General features: G+C 34.0%; 1 long non-coding RNA gene across 4 annotated transcripts in view; it reads right to left on the bottom strand.

The window, feature by feature from the left end:
• Positions 1-700: 700 nt before the first annotated feature.
• LOC140848204 (uncharacterized) overlaps positions 701-20,740 on the bottom strand; it is a 33,019-nt gene continuing 12,979 nt past the window's right edge. Inside the window, exons 2-4 of one of the 4 annotated variants that reach the window (XR_012128769.1) lie at positions 7,341-7,483; positions 4,547-4,654; positions 701-2,029 (exon numbers count right to left, since the gene is read on the bottom strand). This is a non-coding gene — a long non-coding RNA (uncharacterized lncRNA). The remainder of the gene's footprint in view (positions 2,030-4,546; positions 4,655-7,340; positions 7,484-20,740) is intronic. The other 3 variants (XR_012128768.1, XR_012128766.1, XR_012128767.1) reach the window with 3 other exon arrangements.

Raw genomic sequence — 20,740 nt, 5'->3', positions numbered from 1 at the left:
AGAAAAACCTGTGAGGTCATTTAAAATCTGAATGCAGGTGCAGCAGTCTTGATATTATGTGTGCTAGTGATATAGGATGCATGTATCATCTTGATTACGATTTAGAAAAAAAGGGAGAGACAATTTTCTTACCATAAAGAGAGTAATCAGTGTTTGAGTGTGTGTGTGTAGGCAGGAATGTGCCCTCTACTTCCTGCTCCAGCACACACAGTTTTTAACAATTAAATGACTGAGGCCATACTTAGTGGAAAGTGTACCATGGACTAATCTGGATGATATGTACATATCTATCACCTTTATGTTATTAAAAGGCTTTTATATGTATTTAATTCAAAGGGCTTTTGAAATAGGAAGGATGCACTGACTGAATTTTTTTTTTAAATAAATAGACTTACACAGGAAACAAATGTCAAATCTGTTACACAGGTTTTACCAAAGGAAAAGGAGCATTTGGTACAATTGGCAAAGGAAGAATTATCTCAGAGGCAGACATTGCAGAATATTTACATACACTGAAATTCTAACCACCAGAAAAATTACTTTTAAGTGGAAGATAAAACTTAGTTTCTAATGTGGATTGTTATAGAAAAGAACTGTAAAACATGAATATATAGTGTGTAAAACTGATCCATTAGTCTACCACTTATGGTTAATTAAGTTCTGGGTTCAGTCTTCAATTTTTCGAAGAACACTCAACAATTAATGAATAAATAATAAAACAGGTTGCTTCATTTACTCAAATTTTATCTAGTCATTTCTTATAATAGTTGGCAGCCAGCAGCTCTGTAATTCTACATAAATCATGTTTTTAAATAAATCATTAGAAACAATTATAAGATCTATAATATGTATTGAAGTTTTTTTAATTTGATCCAACCAAGAATGTATATTTTAGTCTCTTCTCATTAAGGTCCTTAATGGTATTTGAAATTTTGTTACTTGGATAATATTTCTGATTTTCATCTTGCATCCTCCCCAGGATTATAAACCTACCAACTCCTCTTATGTTGTCTAATCTGTGTGGTTTCATCATCCAGTCAGGGTAGAGTTGGTTACTACATTTTCCTATGAGTTGACACTGAATAAAGTCTGTTCCTATCAGTTTGTTCCTTCAAGTTCCTGGTTTTATTCTGCCCTGGTTAGTTATCAAACTTTGAAAGATACAGTTACTCGGTGCCAATATAAGATCAAACACACAGTATCTGCTCCATAAATTCACTATTTATCAAAATACTCATATAGAAATTACTGAAACAGGATTAAAATAATGATTCTAGGAAACATCTACCTTCTATATCCAGTTCAATGCTTTAACTGTGCTTACATATAGTTACTATTAAGATTTTATTTTAAAATTCAGAACATACTGGGGAGTTTATGGTAGAAAATGAAGCAGAAGTTACATAGTTATCTTTTAGAATATATTATATTGGTTAGATGATTATAGAAATGGTGGTAAAACAAAAATCTGAGGTCTCTTTTTAGCAAACATAAAAGATAAGCAGATTTGTAAATAAAAATAAAGGAAAGAAAGCAATTTTAGATGCTAATGGTCAGAATTTATAAGTTTACCAGTCTCTAGCTCTCCATGTCTAATGTCAAGGAGCAGACATTCAAAATTATGAGGCTGTGGGTAGGGCCTGCTTCAGGCACCTCTGCTGAGACCTCCCATTGGAAGAGGCAGAAATCCTGAAGATACCTTCCCCAATCTGATTTAGGATTCAGTGTTATTATAGTACTAACTCTTCCCTCTCACCTACCCTGTCGACCTCAGGGCCTTTTGTTCTGGGGCCCCCACAACAGTGAAAGGTGCACTTAGCAGACCCCCTGCCCTTTGCCAGGTGCGCTGCTCCATGGCAGGTGGGAACAAGGCGAGTGGTACTTCCTCCAGCTTTAGACTCTTGCTCATCCCATCATAGTAAGAGATGAAAGGTGTAGCTCTCATTTTTGGCTTGCTGCTTCAATCAGCTACTTTGACATGCAACAGCTCACTTCTCTCTCTCCCAGCTCAGCCGAGCTCTTATACATCCTGGAGAAAGATATGAATCTTGTAATAAAACATGAAAGAAATAGCAGCTGTATCCATTTTCCTCATTTGTAGATTATTCTAATTTAAAAGCATTGGGGGCAAATTAATTAATAACTGCTTTGTAAAGTCAGCGAGGAAATTGAAAAATATAAAGCATTCTATAAGTGCTTGTTATCAATGACTCAAATGGCATAATATTAGTCTAAAGAAAATCTAACTAGCGGCAAATTCTTACACTGTGTTCAATCCTGTTTGCTGTAGCCCTGACTTCCAAAAGCAAATGGTAATTTTACTAGCACGATTGAGCAAAGTGGAGCTAAGTTGTAAGAAATGGGTTCAACTCACAAGTAAGTCCGAATACTCTTTTAATATAGAATATAAATAGTCTCATGTTTCTAAAACACTTCCCATTTGTCCTCAAAAATGCCACTTTATTAATTTATATGCTACATTATAATTCAATTCTATCTATACTAACAAGAAAAGTTAAACAAAAAAAAAGGAAGTTGCCAATTCTCCAGACTATTTAGAAAATTATTCTATTGCCTACTTGACTCCACTGCTATAAAGTGATTTCTAAGTAGACTGATAATTTTTATATTTAATATTAATATCACTAATTCTTCAGGCACATGATAAAGATTTTTCATTTCTTTCCTCACACAATGTCTTTTCATTAATGCTTCCCAGACACAGAACCTGTGCATTCTTATCATGTCACTCACATTTCCTTTTATACTGGCTGTACAAATACATTTTCTTATATGCACGACTTTCATTCTCAAGAAGTAATTTCCAAACCAAAAGCAGCTACATTCCTGCCCTTGATTTTGGAAATCATCACTTTGGGAGATTCTTTTTAAAATTCTTCACTTCCTTCTCAATTAGGACTTTTGGGTCTTTAGAGATGTTCCTTAATGATGAAAGTATAACAAAGCATATATAAAGTACACTTTGTCTCTTCAGATTTTAAAAAAGCATGAAATGTATGTCTCCTCGGTTTTGCCATTCTAGAGATGCCAGTGTCAGCAACAAAGCTCTTGTTGAGCAGCTCTCTCTCTCCCACTTGCAGGCAAACTAGCTCCATGAGGTTCCTCCAAAATAGTTTGCTCATTGGAGAGAGATTGGGCTCCAATAATGAGTTTTCTAACAATGTGTCTGCTGTATTAATATTCTTCTGCTCCTGCTCTGTGTTTTGAATCATCTGATTTTCACTGATACTAAGTAAAAGACAACATTGAGTTAGTGCTGTTGGGCTCATTTATTCCAGTCTGTAGATGCTCAAGGTTTAGAAGAGTGGGTTTTACAATAGTATCAGTGTCCAGCGTTAAGGGCAGGGTGGGGGAGGAGGTTAAGAGTAGCTGTAACTGCCACCAATGTTACTGCTTCTCTTTTCCATGCACTGAGCACCCGCTTACCGACCTACTGCCATCTCGGCCTCACTATTCATGCTGGGACTAATGCTGCTCGGACTTTGCACTTCTCTGTCACACAGATGTTAAATAGAAATGTTTCCTTTGGGTTTCACATATTTTTTTGCAGGGTTTTGTTTTGTTTTGCAGTTTCTTAACATTGCACCCTCTCCCACCCTATTTGGGCCAGTATACATTCTAAAGATAAGAAATGTACAGCTCCTATAATACAGATTTTCTTTGACTTATGATGGGGTTCTATCCCAGTAAACTCACAGTAGGCTGATAATATATTAGTTGAAAATGCATTTAATATGCCTACTCTATTGAATATCATAGTTTCAACACCATAAACATGCTCAGAATGCTTACATTAGTCTACAGGTGGGCAAGGTCATCTAACACAAAGCCTATTTTATAAAAAATTCTTGAATAGGTCATGCAATTTGTTTCTCACTGTCTGAAAGTGAGAAACAGAAAGGCTGTATGAGTAGAGAATGGTTTTTAGTGTGTTGGTTGTTTACCCTCATTATTGCATAGCTGACTCCCTCTGTTGCCTGGCATCATGAGAGCGTCACAGTGCATATTGCTAGCAAGGGAAAAATCAAAATTCAAAAATTAAAGTATCACTTCTACTGAATGCCTATGACTTTTGCACCATCATAAAGCTGAAAAATTGTGGCAAACCATTGTAAATTGGGGACTGCCTATAATTCCCAGTCTTCTAAGGCTTACACAATTTTTTAAAACAAATTTGAGATCTTTCCTAGCAGAGTCCTGTAACATGGAAATACAGCCCCATCATTCAGCGCATGACCTTTTTGCTTGGTATAATGAATGCAGTTTTGGCTCATGCTGGAAAATTTGCTCTATGATGTGTATTGGTCACTTCATAATCTATACCCCCATCCCCAACACACAAACCAAACTGTACTATTTTTCTAACTTGAGTCTTAATCTTGGGATTAATAAAAACTCAAATTTCCTGGAAAGATACAAATTTAATCCTTGAAAGATAATTTGCTGTCACAAATACCAAAAAGTTTATTCTGAAATTTCTTTTATTAAAAGTCTCCATGTGTACATAAAATTGAGTACTGATTACTTAGTGTCCTCCTTACAGGAGATGATCATCATGTTCAGATTCATCAAGTACATTAATATGAAATTCTGTTGTCATCTGTGGCTGATTTCATCCCTTCTGCCTAAATACCTGAAAAAAATCCAGGAAAGGAGTGGGTCACTAATTCTATTACAGAATGAAACACATAAAATACATACCTTTACTTTTCCTTGTTCAACTATAAATCTAGATTATTTGTTATTTTGATGGCCTTACTAATCAGATACACTTACTAATCAAAATGCTATGTAGCCCATTAGCAATGACATCATCAAGAAACTTCAGGGAAATACAGAATCTTGGGGCTCACCTAAACTTATCAAATCAGAATCTTCATTTCAACAAGATCCCAAGAGGATTAACATTTGAGAAACACTGTGATAACCATGCACTACCTATTTTTAGTCCTTTCAAGGTTTTGTACTTCAATCAATAAATTGTCAGATGTTTCCAAATGACTACACTCAGAAACATTACCTCCCACCCTTTATTTTGCTTTCAGAATTTTCATGTATAATCCAAATGAATGGGCTCTTCTAATGAGCATGCCAGGTATAAGCATTTTACTTTACATCTGTGGAACTTCATGATGAATTTATACTTAATGTGGTGCTACCTGGGCTTTCCTTCTCTACTTCCACAGTACTTCCCAACTTTCTTCTGTTTCTTAAGTAGTATTTGTGGACTGGATATTGCATCTTGTTTACCAGAAGTCTTTAATCCAAGAATAGGATAACAAAATAATCAATGTAACTATTTCTTGTGTGTTAGGATCTGTATCTATTGCACCCTGAAATGTATTGATTATTATTTTAAAGGATTACTTAGTTCCCTGGGCCTGCAACACTCCCAGTGTTCTTAGCACTAGATGTGTATAAGAAATCACCAAAGGTAACTGGTTGTAATTGTTAATAATAAACCCTCTACACCCAGACATTTTAATTAAATGGAAGTATGAGGTTCTCTAGGCATGCACATTTTGAAAAAAGAAAGAACAAAAGACAATACAGCCAATGCTAAAATGCAAATCAGTTAAGAACCACTATTCTAATTAGAAACTAAATTAAGAACACTTGCAAGTGCCCCCTTCACTATCAGCAAAGTTCTCAGTTTTGCTCCAAATACAGAATAGTCTTTTCCCTAGATAGGAATTAGACAGTGACTATTCCTAGTAGCTCAATGATTTCCACTTAGAAACTTTGTTACTAAATTCCAAACCAAGCCTTCAGCCTTTCAGGACTGGATTTTTTCTCTTTTTTTTGCCCTGAACTACAATTTCTCAGACAAACAAAACCCTGCTATCCATCATGGCCTACCTGCCTCATTCACTACACCTGTCTGCTTCTTGGATTTCCACTGATTACCTATTTTCCCCCATTGTGCTGATCATTATGGTTTTCAGATTTAGTCCTTATTTTAGCTAATTACCTTGCAAGAAAACTTTCTCATTTTGTACCATGACTTTCCTTATTTTAATGACCTATTTTTAATTTTTGAAACCTCTGGTCTTTCTCTCAAGAAAGGAGAATCAATATACATATCTCAAATCTAGGCTGTCCCAAATTCCTTTTGCACCTTTCATTACTTATTCCTGTATCGCAGTCTAGCCATCAAATCCCAACTTTGAAAGAGATAAGAGGAATTTCCAGGAACAACAGGCAATATGTCACATTTAAACATCACAAACTGGTTCTAAGAAATATGATAGAGAATTAATCTATGTATAAAAAGATGATTTTACAGGAGAGGGAACAATAACCATGAATAGTTCAGCCAACTGTAGCTGATAGATTAATTCATCAACCCCCAACTGATTTCAATTTGTTTCTCTAAATTTGCCATCACCTCTTCGTTATTTGTTGGATGACCTTGGAAAAGTTCATTATTTCTTTGAGTCTTAATTTATCATCTATTCTACTGGGCTAATAGTAAACAGTATGAGGTCATCTTGTGAGAACCAATCATAATTTCTATAATTTTACATTCCATGAAACCCATATCGCATCCCATAACCTCTAGGGACTCATGTAGGATTTCAATATTCTTCTAAATAAAAAATGAAAGCAAGCTCCACGACTACCATATAATGAAATGAAGCCATTTTAACACCAAGAAATTATATAAACAGAACAAAAATAGAAACTGATAATTTAAAACTTTTTTTAAAACGTTTTAAAACCTCTAATTTACATGTTATTATTTCACTCTGGACTTTTGAACACTTTGTCATGAATGGAGCAGTATGCATACAGCACAATACAAGCCAGAGAGCAGGTGTTCAAGGCCGATTAGTTCTCCTCCTTTCAAATGGTTCAATTAGCTAGACATTTCAGGAGAAAAGTTATTTTCCTTTTTAAAAGATTAAATTTTCCCTACTCACTCTTTAGACAAGTACAGATATAAGTACTTATTTTTATTATTACATTTACTCTATCACATAGTGAAACTCAAGGGTGAGTCCTTCATAAATATTCACATTCTCCTCAGAAAATTTTTATTTGAGAATATGCAACTTATTTTTGAATTTCTATCATATGCATTACAAGGAAAAACAAGGATGGAAATCATGAAACCCAAGGAATTTCTTTGGGATTTTGAAATATGGTGATTATTATACTTGCAGGAAAATATTAACTATCAAAACTATCTAACAATATTTGACTATAATTTTAAGATCTCTTTGAATAGATAGATCTTAAACAATGTATAGAATTCTGTTAAATTGTTTAAATGGGATCACGTTAAATACTTCAAGGAAGAACTTTCATGATCTTACCATCAGTGCCTATTACCTTCTCAATTGGATAATCATTATTTCTGCAGTTACTGCTTTTCTTTACAAGAGGTAGCCAACAGTTCAGTGATTTAAGTAAAAAAATGCAGTCTTAAATAGCATATGATTTCACTTCAATGTGGAATCTAAAAGCAAAACAAAAATAATTTTAAAAACATTAGACTCATAGGCAATGAGGAGAGTGACTGGTGGTTACCATGGGGGAGGGGTTGGGGTGGGTGGGCAGGAAAGGTGAGAGGATAAAGAGGCACAAAATCTCAATCATAACATAAATTGGTCATAGCAATGGAAGTGTGGCATGGAGAATATAGTCCATGGTTCTATAACATCTTTCTATGTTGACATAGTAACTGAACTAGTGGGGGTGAGGATTTAATAATATGTGTAACTGTTGAATCATTGTGCTATATACTTGAAAGCAATATTATATTGTATATCAACTATACTTAGTAAAAAATGCAGTCTCATTTAAAAAAATAAACATTGTACATTTCCTAAAAGACTGTTCCCTTGAGTAATATCATAATGCATTTCATTTGATTTATTTTTGTCTCCAGTTGTCAATTAGCTGAGTAGAAACTGTCATTCATTTCAGCATCTTAAAGTCTATCAACAAAGGTTTTCTAGCATGTCATCTGTCAAAATGTCAACAAGAAAAGGTAGGGGATTGTTTTTTTTTCAACTTTTGAGAATCTTTTCCAGAACTTTATCTGGGATACATTTAAATTAGGTTCTCCTTAAGTAATTTGTTAAGCCATGAAAATATAAAAAGTTTATACACACAAGGATAAAAGCAGTTTTCAGAATATGCTTTCTTTTTGCTATATCAGTAAAGTATTTTTATTTAAACAACCAAAAATCAATCAAAGAAGAGATAAACAAATGGAAATATATCCCATGTTCATGGATTAGAATAATTTTGTTCCATTCTACTGAAAAGCAATCTACAAATTCAATAAAATCACTATCGAAATTTCAATAGCAATATTCACAGAAATAGAAAAAAGAAACTCTAAAACCCCAAAAGACTCCAAAGTGCTAAAGCAATCTTGAGCAAGAAGAATGATACTGGAGAGATCATGCATCCTGACTTAAGTTATATTACAGATCTATTATAATCAAAACAGTATAGTATTGACAGAAAACAGACACATAGACTGATGGAACAGAATAGACAGTCCAGAAATAATCCCATGCTTATATAGTCAACTAATATTTGTCATAGGTGCCAAGAATACATGATGGAGAAAGCATAGTCTTGTCAATAAATTGTGTTCTTAATTGGTTATCAATATGCAGAATAATGGAATTGCACCTTTATCTTACACCATAAATAAAAATAAGCTCAAAGTGAACTAGAGATTTAAATGTGAGACCCTAAACTCTACAACTCCAAGAAATAAACATAGGGAAAATGTTGACATTGGTCTTGGCAATGATCTTTTCGAATTGACATCAAAAGCATAGGCACCAAGAGCAAAAATAAATAAGTTAGACATCAAACTAAAATTTTCTGCTCAGCAAAGGAAACAATCGACAATATGAAGAGGCAACCTATGGAATGGTAAAAACATTTACAAATCATATATCTGATAAGGTATTAGTATCCAAAATATACAGGGAATTTATACAACTCAGCAGCAAAAAATAAATAACCCAATTAAAAACTGGAAACAGTCCTGAATAGATTTTTCTAAAGAAGAACACAAATTGCTAATAGGTAGATGAAAAGATGCTCAACATCACTAATCATTGGGTACAGGCAAATCAAAACCACAGTGAGATATCACCTCACACCTCTTAGGAAGACTATTATCAAAAAGCTGTAATACAGCAAATGCAGTGAGGATGTGGAGAAAAGGAAACCCTTCTGTACTGGGAATGTAAATTGGTATTGCCATTATGGAAAACATCATGGGAGTTCCTAAAAAAAATTAAAAATAGAACTACTGTAAGATACAGCAATTCCACTTCTGGGTATATATCCATAGGAAACAAAATCACTATGTAACAGAGATATATGCATTCCCATGTTCACTGAAGCATTATTCACAATAGCCAAGACACAAAAACAACTGAAGTGTCCATCATAAATGGATAAGGAAAATGTGTAATATTTATATGTGTATGTATGTATATATATATGTATACATATGTGTGTATGTATGTATACATATATGAAAGTCAATTGAGTATATTTAAATGCTTCTTTATCTCTGGAACCTAAGGAAAAGCATATATTAATAGTGGAAAGAAGAAGTATAGAAGTGATTTGGGCTTGTAAGCTTGGATTGCCTGAATTCTAATTCTCTGTATTCAAATTCTTGCTGTACTAATTACTAGGTGATTGATCTTATGTCTTGGTTTGCTTTTTAATAAAATAAGAACTATAATGGTTCATAATATATAGGGTTTTGTGAAGATCAAATTAAAAAGTTATTACATAAAAATTGCTTAGAAAGTTATTTGGCACAGAGGAATAGTTAAGAAAATGTAGCTGTTATAAGTTATTATCAGTTTTAGTCCTATATATGATCTTATGTCAATTTAGAAAAAAGCATACATGGATATATAAATGGCATATTGAATTACTATGTCAAAGTTTTCTTTCATGATATAAGTAATAGTATCATTTACTAGCATTACTCAATAAACTTGTTAAAATGTATAAGCAAACAGTACCTATAACTACCTTAAGGTTAAAATTTCCAATAATGCAATAACTATTAAGATTTTTCTTTTTTCTTTTATGAAGCTTGCATATATTGCATAATTGTAATTCTAAAATCCCTAAACGGTGGGAATTCATATATAAAGTATAAAAATCATATGAATAATCATATCTGACTTGATTGTTTGTTTATAGTTCATGATTCATAGTTAAGACAGAAACAGTAGCCAAGACAGAAACAGTTTCTGTGATATGAGTGCTCTTGTATTGTTCACCATGAGGACTTGTTTGTTATGTTTCAGAAGGTTGGAAACTGTTGAGAGTTGGATTTGATTAATGATTGTGCATGGAGACCTCTATACAGGATCTTATTGTTGTTAACAATCATTTAATCAATAAATATGAGAGGTGCCCTCTCAGCACCACTCTTGCACTGTCACACCTTGAGTCCCCTGGCTGGTCCTTTCAGGTCTTCGACGACTCATCGCGTCTCTTCCCCCATCTGCGAGTCAGAGACGGGGAAGGAACCCGACACTAAACATTTGCAAAATATTTTTTATAGACTACATAAGCACTCATATGTTATTTAAGTTGCTATGCAATTTTCAGTTGATACCATTCCATATTACTGATGATTTTTATTTTTATTTTTTTTGCTTTCTTGTTTTATAAACTATACAGCTATGCACATTGATATTAACCTCTGCTTCGGTGGTCAGGAAGTTTAGGAAGGTCTGTCTGAGAACATAACATAACCTCAATAAGAAAGGTGACCCAGCATGTAAGTTGGAAAAGATCATTCCAGGCAGTGGAAATAACTATGTTAAAAGCTCTAAATTAGGGCCAGCTCCATATATCTGAGGATCTTAAAGAATATCAGGAAACTGTCAGACGTCAGATCATTATGGGCTTTGGAATATGTGATAAAGAGTTGGATTTTATGCTAAATGTTACATGACATAGAAGATTTTAAATAAGACTAGGTGCTCCTATTAATATTTTTTAAAGATTATTTTGGTATTGTTTTGAGAATGGATAGTATAAGGAAAGAGTTAAAACTGGTAGGCCAATAATGAAGCTACTGTTATATGAAATGGCTATGGTTTAGACTGGGATTGCAAGAATTGAAATGGAAAGTGGGCTGATACAGATATGTTTTGGTGGAGTGATGATAGGAAAGAATCAAGGATGACTACTAGAATTTTTGATTAATAAAGTGAATGGAAGTTGATGCCTTTCACTGAGAGGAGGAAGAACAAAGAAGGATAAGGTCTTGGGGAGGAAGATCAAGGTTGCTATGTTTAACTAAAGTATTATATAGTTTGACACATTAAGTTTAGAGATATGAAATGTCTATTATACATAGCTATTAATGTCAAGGATAGAAATAAAAATTTGCACACCATCAACAGGTAAAAGTTATTTAAAAACTATAGAATTGACAGAACACCTAGACAGAAAGTAATACTCAAGTTCTCTGGACATTCCAATATTTATAGATCAATCAGAAGAAAAGAAGTGAAGGATGCTAAGGGGTAGTCAGTTCATTTGGAGGGAAGCAAAGAGAGAGAAATACCATAGGTTTCATATGGAGGAAAAATCCCAGGTACCATAGAGTAGCTAACTTTTCACATATTAAGAGGTAAAAAAGTAGTGACCAAGAAGTAAGCATTAGATTTGAAGCCATCAAGATCACTAGTGATCTTAGCAGGACCCACCTCAGTGAAACTGAGGGCCATAAATTAAAGTTATAAATGCCTAAAGAGAGGAGAGGGCAGCTCTGCATGAGATAGATGATTTGAGGCTTTGAAAAAGACAGTTGTAATGGACAGTTCCTTTATCTTACCTCTCAAAATACTCACAGTGGATTATAATTGTACTCCATAGTTTCAGTCCATTTTTTAATATGAGAGGTGTGTCCTAGTGTGCCTGAAGTCAGGATTCAGACATACTTGGACCAAGTCTGGGAAATGTTGGTCTAGGCTTTGAAAAAGATGATTTCTCAGAATGTGTTAAGCATTTTTTTTTCTTGGTGGGGAGGCATTTATTTTGGTTAGAGAGAAGATTAAAGTGAATTGTGTGCATGTATAAAACAAAAGATAGGTTGGGTCTGCCCACATCTAAAGAAAATCATTTTGTAAATAATCTGATATAACAGTTTGACACATTTTTTAACTTACGTATTATTAGTGGAAAAGAATTTTTCTACTAAGAATTACTTATTAAATTCAAATTTGTTTAACCTTCAATATCTTATCTAATTATTTTTGGATGATCCACAGATCCCTCAAAATCAACATGTACCAAGTTAAATTTAGCAGGTGTTTGCAATCTACTTTTTATTCATTTTCTCTACTTTTGTCTTCTTGGCTACTCAAGCCAGAAACCAAAACATCAACTTTTGGTCATCCCTAAATCAATCACTATGTCTATTTTACTTCCTAAAATTTTCTCTAATCTACCCACTTTGCTTCATCATCCAGCCACTGTCTTATTTCAGGACATTTCTTCCATTGCACTTCCTAACTGGGATCCCTCCCTCTAGTCTTTTTATTGCCTATTCTGCAACCTAAGTTCTTCAGCATGGATATCTGATTAAGATCCACCTTTAAAAAGTCCTTCAAGGGCTCTTTATTCCTTTTGGATAATATCTTTTATTATAATGCCATAAATACCAGAATGTTTAGACATGATGAAAATGATCATTGAATATATTAGATTGTGCTCAAAATAATCATCAGTGTTAAATTTATAGGCTTTATATAATTTTTTAACAAAAGCGTAACCTAAGTAAGTAGTCATCAATTTTGTTATACTCCCTTCCTTAGAAATGTTATAATCTAACTATACATAATGAACTCATTTTTACTTCTTTGTATTCTTTTCATTTTTTTACTATGGAGTCTTCATACATGCTTTTCCACTAAACTAAAAGAAGTGTCTCTGCCTTTGAATGTCTCACTCCAACTCAGATTCAAGACTCAGCCTAGATATCACTTCTTTCAGGGTTTCAGGTCAGTGCTCCTTACTAGATACTTCAGTGAGTCTAAGTGGATTATTTTGGAAAAAACAAAATACAAAAACAATAACAAAATAGTTTTTAGCACAATAAATATCCTCCATTATAGATCTTATTTGCTTTTAATACAACTATTCATTTACCCTCTAGACCCTCAACTCAATGTTTTTCTTTATTGTACCTCCAGGCCTCAGCATATTGCTATCGTGCAGTGGGCACTCAACTGTGTCTGCTTAAAAAAATTATTGATTCAACTATATTTTATGTTTTGATGACTGCATTTTCCTATCAGCCCTTAAAAATACTATTCTTATTTATTATCATATTCATGTTTTCTTTTTACTCATCTTTGAACTTGATTTGAGCTTATTTTTGGAAAGGACTAGTTGTAAAAGTTTTTCCACAAATCTTTTCTTCAATATTAGATCTTTACAGGTCCTCTGTTAGAAAATTTTACCCAAGTCAGTTCCCCCTCAACTTTTCAATAAGTACCTAGAAGATAACAGGTGCCTTTTTGAGATCTGAAAATGAAAGACTGGATAGCATGTAGAGTTCATACATATTGCCTTGCTCTCAGCTGTCAATCACCTAATATTTATTCTAGTAGGACCCATCTACTCACATGTCATAATAAATAGAAACTCAGCTAGTACACGGTAATATGGGCAATAACTCTCTTTAAGAGTGAGCATGTATTTCTGATTCAAAGGACAAAATTTGAAGTATGCTAGAAATGAACTATAATGATCCTTTTTCTACAGTATTGTCTGACTCATAGTGCTTTTTAAAGCCTTTATTGGGAAAATCAAGCTAGATGCACATATTTTTTTTCCCTTTATGTACTAGATCAGTCTGGTCAATGAATACTATAAATTGATATGCTTAATTATATCCCACAAAATGTCATCGTTTTTAAGGTAGCAATTATCAAAGAATGGAAACCAAATAATATACTTGAGCCAAAATATTTTTTCTGCTGCTAATTACCTTTAGAAATATTAGTCAAGTTCTGTATGTCACAATATTGCCAACTGTATAATGGATGGTCCTTCAAACTTTAGCTATGATATTTCTCGCAGGAAATTCTCTGTTTGGGACTGAACTGTGTCTTCCAAAATTACATATGTTGAAGCTCAATCCCCCAATGTGACTTACAAGGAGGCAAGTATGGTCAAATAAGGTTATTAGGGTGGGGTTCTGATCCAGTATGATTAGTATCCTTACAAAAAGGGATACCAGAGAGCTCTTTCCTTTATTCTCCATGAGCATTCGGAGAAAAGGTCATGTGAAGGCACAGCAAGAAGGTGGGCATCTGAAGTCAGGAAGGGAGCTCTCGCCAGAAACTGAACCCTGATGCCTCTTGATCTGGGATTTCCAGCCTCCAGAACTATGAGAAATAAATTTTTTCTGTTTAAGCCACCAAGTCTTCGTATTTTGTTACGGCAGCCCAAGAGCATTAAAACAATACCGCTTTAGGGACCTCCATAAAGTCATGTTTAGTTTTCCCAGTCCAGAGCTATTAAAACAAAATAAATATTCTGTGTTATAACCATTACCATCCTCACTTATTATTGAAAATAAATGCAAAAAGAATTTATACTTAGCCTAATTCTTTGCTGTTCAACACTCTTTGAATCATGGGATTGATTGGTGATGCTGGACATCTGTGCACCTCCCCCTATACCAGTCTTCCCTAGGTTGTTTGATTAATTTTTCCTCCAAAATTGAAGCTAGAAAAGCTGGTGTTGATATAATATAGTCTTAATACTTGGGGTGCATATTTGAGAATCTCTTATCTTCAAATATATGAATACCAGGACATCTTTAATTTTCTCCATTTAAATGAAAAACTTCAATAATGCTAAGTTGATAGCAATAAGAATTGGCTTGAAAAGCAGATTCTGAACTCAATTCTAGCCTCAAACTCTGCTGTAGATAATGCCCCCACACCAGTTCTCTATTTCATACTTCCATAAAACAAGAATTCTATATGACCCCTTACGCTCATATGTGGTTATTATGTTCATGAATGCTAAATCTGCAAATGCTAAGGAACTACAGTTCCAAAATCTTTTGTAGACTCAATATCACTTTAGATTTTATTCATTGTCTCACTCCTCTCACCTCCAATCAGGTAGTAAGAGTTCACCCATAGTTTATCTTATAAAAATGATCCAGCTATTTTTAAAGAAGTATTCACCCTCAAATTTCTAAATAAAATACACATGTTTATAAAGATCAGTAAATCTAAATTGCATAATTTATGCACAAGGTAACAAAATGGTATTTGGAGAGACCTTGACCAGAATTGAAATCATCAGATTGAAAGTGACCTTTCAAAATGGATTTTCACTATTTTTTCCCAAGTAACAGTTTTTAAAATATATATATTTACTATGTTCACTAAGATCATAATTTGTATTTTAAAGTACCTTTTTTTCTGGCATTTATGTTTTTTAAAAATTATTTTTTAGAAGGTAAAGAAATGAAATGAAAAACTTCATAATTAATGCATCCATGAACAATTACATAATTCATATTTGTATGTTACCAGTGAAACATTTACAACTAATCCCTTGTCATTTATAACAAGTTTCTTAATCCTAAATACAGTTCCTTTAATATCCTGGGTATAGAGTACTAGATAAGGTTGCTTGAAAGATTCATATCAAATAAAACTTCAGTATCATATATACTGCCTAATATGGAATTATAATAGGATTCTAAATCCACGCTTGAAAAATATCAGGTGAGGATGAGGGCAAAAATACAGGTTTCTGATCAAGTATTAAACAGGTAAGATACAGATCCCAGTAGATAGCTATGCCCAAGAGACCATGACAAATATATAGGAAAAACAAAAAGCCAACAGCAGACCTGTCCTTTCTTTTAGCCATCTTGTCCTAGCTTCCGCTTCTATAAATAATTTTCCAGGTTTTAACTGGAATAATTCTGAATGGTAAATGAATTGACATCAAGACTACAGAAAATTTATTTCAAAATTTGAAGGTGTGGTTGGAATCAATAAATAGAATAAAACAAATGGTACTGACAAACAGTGGAGTCTCATAAAAAGAGCTTGCAGGTCCTGATTACAGCTTCTTTTCCAAGAATCCACAGTCTCCTAGGAGGAATACGGATGGGCTTCAGAATATCTGGAAACCACCTTGATGCACAGGCAAAAATGTATATGTAAATAACTTAAACATGTGAGCTCAGTGAACACATTAAAATTTTTTTATGGAATGGAATAGATCCATATAGTCCATTAGTTTATCAGAGACATCAATAAACCAACATAGATGAAGAGTACATGCACAGTAGAGACAGGTAAGAATAATTTGAATATACAAATAGAGCTGTCTCCAAGGATTTAAATAAAATACAAGGGAATAAAAAGATAATGAATAAAGATTCCAAAGACAGCATTTCTGAATCTACTATTAACTGAGAATACATAAAATACTACATTTAGGACATAAATGTTGATTACAGAGTTTCAGCTACCTGAATTATATTATTATTTTAAGCATTCTCTTTAAAGTAGGAAAACCAGCATTGCTAGATTGCTTGAATACAGCAAATGAATAATGAATAAGGAAATCCTTATAACCAATATTGAAAATATACACAGCCCTAACCATGAGGACAACAGCAAAAGGTTCTCGCAAAATGAGGATGATTCATACCTAATTAAGACAAAACAAATTTATCCTAGGTTTCACTAAAACAACCTTGAATGCCCTAGTGGTCAAATGTCTTTTCATAATTACACATTAATATACATTGATTAAAATGTAGTATACCTGTATTACCAGCCAATAAATTATACTTTTTTATTTCTAAATATGAGTCATTATCAATCTATATATTTTTATTTTAGTATTTATTTATTTTGCTATAAGTAAATAATTGTTTATATTATTACTGAAAAGTAATAATGCCAATGGACATCAAAAAGATACTAAAGAAGAGCCAGGAGCAACTTTTTGGCCATAGCTTTTATAAACTAGATGAAATGGAACAATTCTTTGGGAAACACAATCTGTCAAAATTCTCACAAGAAGAAATAAAAATTCTGAATAAGCCTGTATCTATTAAAGAAATTGATGAATAATTAATAACCTTCTAAAAGAGAAAGCACTAAACTCAGATGGTTTCACTGTTGAATTCTACCAAATATTTAAAGAAAAATATAGCCAATTCTCTATGATCTTCCTTGGAAGATAGAAGGAAAGTAGTAAGCATCTCCTAACTCATTCTCTGAGGCCAGCATATTACTAGAAGTAAAGATAACAAGAAAACTGCAGGCCAATATTTCTCATGAACACAGATAAAAAAATCCTGAAGAAAATATTGGCAAAATTAATCCAACAATGTATAAAAAGAATTACATGCTACAACCAGTGGGTCTTATCCTAGATATGCAAGGCTGGTAAAACTTTCAAAAATCAATTAATGTTATCTAGCACATCAACAGGCTAAAAACAATATATGCAGAAAAAACATCTGACAAAGTCCAATAGCTCTTCATGATAAAAACTCAGTAAACTAGGAATAGAGGGGGCCATCCTCAACCTGGTTAAAGTATATATATATACAAAAAACATAGCTAACATGATGCTTAATGGTAAGAAAGTAGATTTCCTCTTCAGATCATGAACAAGCCATGGATATCTTCTCTCACTATTCCTTTCAACATTGTACTGGAAGTGCTAGGTAATGTAGTAAGACAAAAAAGAAAGAAAATGGCATTTGGACTGGAAAGGAAGAAATAAAATTTCCTTTGCAGATGATATAATTATCTATGTAGAAAATTGAAAAGAAGCTACAAAATGACTCCTGAAACTAATTAGTGATTATAGCAGTGTTACAGGATATGATGTTAATACATGAAAATTGCTTTCTTATATGTAAGTAGAATTAAAAAATAAAAACACAGGATCATTTAGCATACAAAAATGAATACTTAAATATAATATATGTGCAATATTTGTATGAGTAAAATGAGAAAGCTTTGATAAAAGTAATCAAAGATGAACTACATAAATGGAAAGATATTCCATATTTCTGGAGAGTCATATGTTAAGTCATAAATTCTTCCCAATTTGTCCTATAAATACAATGCAATCCTGATAAAAAAAAAACCACAAGTTATTTTGTGGATATAAACAAATTGATATTAAAGTAGAAGCAAAAGATCCAGAAGATCCAATGCAATATATTGAAAGAGAACAGAAACCCCAATTTCAAGATATACTATAAAAGTATGGAATGAAAGCAGTGTGGTATTGTCAAAAGAATGGAAAGTTAGGTCAAGTAAACAGAATGGAGCCTGAAAACAGATCCATATTAATATAGTTGGCTGATTATAGATAAAGGAGAACCGGCAATACAATGGGGAAAAGAAAGTCATTTCAACAAATGGAACTGAAACAACTGGACACCCACATGAAAAAGAATCAATCATTAATTAGAAAAAAAAAAAGATGGTGATATGAGAAGTGAGGCAGAAACCTCCTCCCAAAACCACATGTAACACAAAAACAGCAAATACAACTAATCCTGAAAGAGTGACCAGAAGACTGCAGCACAGACTGCCTACATCTTGGGGAAAGAGAAGACCTCACAAAAAAGGGAAAAGTAGCAAAGCCATGATCCAGCAGAACCCAAGCCTTGCCCCTCCTCTCATCTCATAGGCAGGAGGAATAGAAAAGGAGCAGGGAGGGAGTAGAAGCCCAGGACTGCTAAATACCCACTGCTGGAGGTCTGCTCCAGGAGCACAAACCCATATTACATGGTGCTCTGGAGATTAGTGGGGTTGAAATGCAAAGACAGGAAAAATACTCAGAAAGACTGAGATTCCAGCCACTTGTGTAGAACACGTATGCACAAATGGCTACTCTGGGATAAAAGAAAGGTGGGCACTTTGAAAGACTTTGCAAAAGCAAGGGGGTTTATAAATGGGCAAAGGTTACACAGAGCTTGCTGCTAAGGAGAAAGGGCAGGTGGACAAAATAGTCCTGGTACACTAAGCCCAGCAGGTTGGGAACTTTCAGGAGCTTCAGATGCTCCATCTCCCTGGCTGGCAACACAGCCCTGAGGCCCCCCACTGCAATACACAGCCTGGTGCTCCTTTCTCCAGGCAGGAACTGGTCTGCACACGTGCTGCCCCCTCCATCAAGCCAGACCAGCTGGATGGTGACCCTGCCTATGGCAGCTACAGGGGCATAATGCAGAGGCATTTCCCTGTGCTCTTGGTCCATTGTCCCTGGCAATGGAGGCACTTACTGCAGCTGGAAAACAAGAAAGATCTCTTTCTCCCTGGCAGGTGCTGGTGCATTTCACCTGCAACCCCATCATTGTTCCAGGTCCTGGGGAGCTCCAGAAAGTAGAGCTTCTGGGCACTAGAGGGTGATATTTACACAAAGTTATTATTCCATAGGAATCAATAGAAAATTGAAATGGAAAAAAAATTTTGCACAAAAATCCAGATGCCAGAAAGAGGACTAAGTAAAAATGAAATCACCAATCTTCTTGATAAATACTTCAAAATAAAAATCATAAATATGCTCACAGAGCTACAGAAAAATATTCAAGATCTCATGGAAGACTTCAAGAAAGGGATGGAAACTTTGAAAAATACAGTATCTGAAATGAAACATATAAATTAGGGATTTAAAAGTACATTTGATGAGGTAGAGGAGATGGTAAATGAAATAGAAATTATAGAACATGAAATCAAAGAAGCTCTGGCACAGAGTGAAAAAAGGATGTCTAGGAATGAAAGAATAATAAGCTGTGCAACCAATTCAAATGGAACAATATTCACCTTACACAGGCATGAGAAGAAGAAGAGAGAGGAAAGGGAATAGAAAGTCTCTTTGAGGAAATAATTGCTGAAAAGTTCCCCAAACAGGGGAAGGAAATAATCTCTCAGGTTATCAAAGTACAGAGATCTCCCAACACAAGGGACCCTAGGAAGACAACACTAAGACATATAATAATTAAAATGGCAAAGATTAAGGACAAGGAAATATTATTAAAAGCAGCCAGAGAAAAAGATCACATATAAAGGAAAGCCCATCAGGCTACCAGCAGACTTCTCAGCAGAAATTTTACAGGGCAGAGGGAAGTGGCATGATATATTTAATGCAATGAAACAGAAAGGCCTCCAACCAAGAATACTCTACCCAGAAAGATTATCATTTAAATTTGAAGCAATGATTGTAAACAGTTTCCAAATAAACAAAAGTTGAGGGAACTAAACTCCCACAGACCATCTCTACAGTGTATTTTAAAGAGAGACTGCTGTAGATGGAAGTGCTCCTAAGGCTAAATAGCTGTCACCAGAGAAAATAAAACCACAATAAAGGACGTTGATCAATTAATTAGTAAGCAAATGCAAACTACCCACAAAGTCATTCAAGGGATACACAAAGAGTACAGACTATGACACCTAATATATAAGGAGTGGAGGAGGAAGAAGAAGAAGGGGGGAAAAAACCCTCTGGATTGTGTTTATAATAGCATAATAAATGAGTTGTTAGACTGTTAAATAGGAAGGAAGGTAAGGAAGTTGCCCTTGAACATTTGGTAGCCATAACTCTAAAGCCTGCAATGGCAATAAGTACATATCTATTGATAATTACCCTAAATGTAAATGGACTGAATGCACCAACCAAAAGGCAT

This window comes from Manis javanica, chromosome 3 (genome assembly GCF_040802235.1).
Source record: "Manis javanica isolate MJ-LG chromosome 3, MJ_LKY, whole genome shotgun sequence".
Lineage (NCBI taxonomy): Eukaryota > Metazoa > Chordata > Mammalia > Pholidota > Manidae > Manis > Manis javanica.
Note: the sequence above shows the minus strand (reverse complement) of the source record. Positions and strands in the feature narration are given on the sequence as shown.